Raw genomic sequence first — 5128 nt, forward strand, 5'->3', positions numbered from 1 at the left:
TCCTCTCAGAGCAATTTTAAGTTCTAAGTATGTACAGTGTAAGTCCTAATCTTGAGTGTTAACAGTCTACTTAACTGTGTGCTTTGTATGTAGATAGACAGTAAACTTTGTGAATTGTGACCATGTTTTCTTAGAGTTCAGATAATGAAACTCATGACAAGTATAATACCAATGCCAGTATGACCTAGACAATACCAAAAAAAAAAGGCTAAACGGCTATGTTATTTTAATGACAGATGGAAGGACATATACAGCTGGATTAGGGAGGTAAGTAACCCAAACAGAGCATACTGCACAATATGCAGAAAAGAATTTGCGGTTGGGCATGGTGGAGAAGGGGATGTGAAAAAACATACAGACATTGAATATAACAAGTCTGGGATGAGACAATCAAGTACTTTTGAATCAATTCAAAGTGTTTTCGTTTCCCAAAATGACACCAATGGTCAATCGAAAATAGCAGCTGCTGGTGGGGCACGGTGGCTCACGCCTGTAATCCCAGCACTTTGGGAGGCCGAGGCAGGCAGATCACCGGAAGCCAGGAGTTCAAGACTAGCCTGGTCAACATGGTGAAACCTGCTCTCTACTCAAAATACAAAAATTAGCTGGGTGTGGTGGCCCCTGCCTATAATCCCAGCTACTCAGGAGGCTGAGGCACAAGAATCAGTTGAACCTGGGAGGCGGAAGTTGCAGTGAGCTAAGATTGCGCCAGTGCTACTGCACACCAGCTTGGGTGACAGAACAAGACTCTGTCTCAAAAAAGAAGAAAGAAAAAAAGGCTAGGCATGGTGACCCATACATATTATCCCAGCACTTTGGGTGGCTGAGTCGGGTGGATCACTTGAGGCCAGGAGTTTAAGACTAGCCTGGCCAACCTGGCAAAACCCTGTCTCTACCAAAAATACAAAAATTAGCCAGGCGTGGTGGTGCACACCTGTAATCCCAGCTACCTACTGGGGAGGCTGAGGCATGAGAATCACTTGAACCCAGGAGGCAGAGGTTGCAGTGAGCCGAGATTGCACCACTGCACTCCAGCCAGAGTGAAACTCTGTCTCAGAAAAAAAAAAAAAAAGAAAGAGAAAATAGCAGCTGATGAACTAGCAAATTAGCTTGGGTATACCACACAACTGGCCATGCATTATCCTATCCTTCCCTTGATTGCTCTATGAAACTGAGTGAAGTTACATTTCCTGATTCAGAGGTTGTAACTAAAATATCCTGTGGGTGAAAAAAAGGGGAGATTTTGGTAACAGACGTGCTGGCCTTTACAGTGTAGAACTGATCCTGTCAGATCTCACCAATATTCATGCTTTCTACAGGATAGCAAGTAATGTATCGAACCATGGCAATACAAAAGTGTTCCCCCTAGCTCTTAGGTACTTTGATTTGAAAAGTGGAGTTTCAAGTTGCCTTCTTGATTTCTATGAAAATTTTTATGAAACCTCAGAAAACATAAACAACTATTGATAGCATGTCCAAATACAAACTAGACTTTGCTCACTTATCTGCATATTCAGCAGACAGTGCAAATGTAAATTTTGGCAAGTTCCATTCAGTCTACAAACTTCTCACCACAGAAAAAGAAAAGGTTTTACCTGCTAAACGGCCTGCACAACTGGTATACAAGACTGCTAAAAAGGGCTGTGATTTGCTTTCCTGTGATACTGAGGCTTTCACAATCAAAGTTTTGGGTTGCTTTTCAGTTTCCTCAAAACATGCAGAGACACTTCATGAGGTTTTTGACTTTGCCGAAATGAAAACAGAATCCTGGCCGGGCACGGTGGCTCAAGCCTGTAATCCCAGCACTTTGGGAGGCCGAGACGGGCAGATCACGAGGTCAGGAGATCGAGACCATCCTGGCTAACATGGTGAAACCCCGTCTCTACTAAAAAAAAAAATACAAAAAATTAGCCGGGCAAGGTGGCGGGCGCCTGTAGTCCCAGCTACTCGGGAGGCTGAGGCAGGAGAATGGCGTAAACCCAGGAGGCGGAGCTTGCAGTGAGCTGAGATCCGGCCACTGCACTCCAGCCTGGGCGACAGAGCGAGACTCCGTCTCAAAAAAAAAAAAAAAAAAAAAAAGTTATAAGGAGCATAGAAAAGGATACACTAACTGCACCTGAGTTATTTGATATTATGTATAAGTTGTGGCAAAAGCTCATACAGCAAAAAAAATGACTCTTTGGAAAGAAGATTGTTTTAGAACTCAAAAAAATATCATCAGAAAAGGGCAACCAAATTGAACTGGACTTTCTTGATTACTAGAACTTTAACTTTTTTTTTTTTTTTTGAGATGGAGTCTTGCTCTGTCACTCAGGCTGGAGTGCACTGGCACGATCTCAGCTCACTGCAAGCTTTGCTTCCCCGTTCATGCCATTCTCTTCACCTAAAATTAACCATCACAAAAGTTAAGGAGAAAGAAGACAACTTGTAGGGGAGGCTGCTATGCAAGATAGTGTGTGAAGGAAGGGCTCTCTGAAGAAGTAACATCTGAGCAGAGACTTGAATGAAGTGAAGAAGTGAGCCATGTGGGTATGGAGGATACAACTTCCAGGTAGAGAGGACAAGTGTGGTGTGTATCAGGGTCAGCAAAGAAGCCATGTGACAGAGAAGGGTGGGCCAGGGAGATAGGGATAAGTGATCTAACTCCTGGGGAGGTAGCCAGGAGCTACAGCATGAGGATCTTGTAGGATTTTATTCTGCAAGGTATGTACATTGTCATTGTCTTTCACATTCTAAGGTGGTACCACTCAGTGATTGAAATCCTTAAGTGTTGTATTAGTCTGCTTGGGCTACCATAACAGCCAAAAGTAGCTATTTTTTGAATTTCTAATGGTTTAATCAGACTACAAATTACTTATTAACAGGGGCTACAGTTCATTCCTGGATATATCCCCAGAATCAGGGACAGTTTCTAGAACACACTTGAGTGCTCAATAGACATAGCTATTATAGTTAGTTGAAATAGAATTGGCAATGTGGGAAATAAGAAATCGTATTTTTGGCCCAGCACAGTGGTTTACGTCTGTAATCCCAGCACTTTGGGAGGCTGAGGCAGGAGGATCAGTTGAGGTCAGGAGTTTGAGACCATCCTGGCCAATATGGTGAAACCCCATTTCTACTAAAAATATAAAAAGTAGCTGGGTGTGGTGGTGTGTGCCTGTGATTCCAGCTACACAGGAGGCTGAGGTGGGAGAATCGCTTGAACCTGGTAGGCGGAGATTGGAGTGAGCCAAGATCATACCACTGCACTCCAGGCTGGGCAACAGAGCCAGACTCCATCTCAAAAAAAAAAAAAAAGAGAGGGAGAGGATCCAAGATGGCCAAATAGGAATAGCTCCAGTCTACAGCTCCCAGTGTGAGTGATGCAGAAGACGGGTGATTTCTGCATTTCCAGCTGAGGTACCGGGTTCATCTCAATGGGACTTGTTGGACAGTGGGTACAGCCCACAGAGTGTGAGCTGAAGCAGGGCAGGGCATTGCCTCACCTGGGAAGCGCAAGGCGTCGGGGAATTCCCTTTCCTAGCCAATTGAAGCCGTGACACATGGTACTTGGAAAATCGGGACACTCCCACCCTAATACTGCCCTTTTCCAACGGTCTTAGCAAATGGCACACCAGGAGATTATATCCCGTGCCTGGCTCTGAGGGTCCCATGCCTATGGAGCCTTGCTCACTGCTGGCACAGCAGTCCGAGATTGAACTACAAGGCAGCAGCGAGGCTGGGGGAGGGGTGTCCGCCATTGCTGAGGCTTGAGTAGGTAAACAAAGTTGCCGGGAAGCTCCAACTGGGTGGAGCCCACTGCAGCTCAATGAGGCCTACCTGCCTCTGTAGACTCCACCTCTGGGGGCAGGGCATAGCTGAACAAAAGGCAGTAGAAACTTCTGCAGACTTAAACGTCCCTGTCTGACAGCTTTGAAGAGAGTAGTGGTTCTCCCAGCACGGAGTTTGAGATCTGAGAATGGACAGACTGCTTCCTCAAATGGATCCCTGACCCCCAAGTAGCCTAACTGGGAGACACCTCCCAGTAGCGGCCAACTGACACCTCATACAGCCAGGTGCACCTCTCAAACGAAGCTTCCAGAGGAAGGATCAGGCAGCAACATTTGCTGTTCTGCAACATTTGCTGTTCTGCAGCCTCTGCTGGTGATACCCAGGCAAACAGGGTCTGGAGTGGACCTCCAGCAAATTCCAACAGACCTGAAGCTGAGGGTCCTGACTGTTAGAAGGAAAACTAACAAACAGAAAGGAATAGCATCAATATCAACAAAAAGGACATCCACACCAAAGCCCCATCTGTAGGTCACCATCATCAAAGACCAAAGGTAGATAAAACCACAAAGATGGGAAGAAACCAAAGCAGAAAGGCTGCAAATTCTAAAAATCAGAGTGCCTCTTCTCCTTCAAAGGAACACAGCTCCTCACCAGCAATGGAACAAAACTAGACGGAGAATGACTTTGATGAGAGAAGTAGACTTCAGAAGATCGGTAATAACAAACTTCTCTGAACTGAAGGAGGATGTTCAAACCCATTGCAAAGAAGCTAAAAACCTTGAAAAAAGATGAGACGAATGGCTGACAAGAACAGTGTAAAGAAGACCTTAAATAACCTGATGGAGCTGAAACCATGCCACGAGAACTATGTGATGCATGCACAAGCTTCAGGAGCCAATTCAATCAAGTGGAAGAAAGGATATCAGTGATTGAAGATCAAATGAATGAAATGAAGTGAGAAGTTAAGAGAAAAAAGAGTGAAGAGAAACAAACAAAGCCTCCAAGAAATAGGGGAGTATGTGAAAAGACCAACTCTGTGTCTGATTGGTGTACCTGAAAGTGATGGGGAGAATGCAACCAAGTTGGAAAACACTCTTCAGGATATTATCCAGGAGAACTTCCCCAACCTAGTAAGGCAGGCCAACATTCAAATTCAGGAAATACAGAGAACGCCACAAAGATACTCCTTGAGAAGGGCAACTCCAAGACACATAATTGTCAGATTCACCAAGGTTGAAATGAAGGAAAAAATGTTAAGGGCAGCCAGAGAGAAAGGTCAGGTTACCCACAAAGGGAAGCCCATCAGACTAGCAGTGGATCTCTCAGTAGAAACTCTACAAGCCAGAAGAGAGTGGGG

Source organism: Colobus angolensis, unplaced genomic scaffold (assembly GCF_000951035.1).
Source record: "Colobus angolensis palliatus isolate OR3802 unplaced genomic scaffold, Cang.pa_1.0 Scaffold4, whole genome shotgun sequence".
Classification (NCBI taxonomy): domain Eukaryota; kingdom Metazoa; phylum Chordata; class Mammalia; order Primates; family Cercopithecidae; genus Colobus; species Colobus angolensis.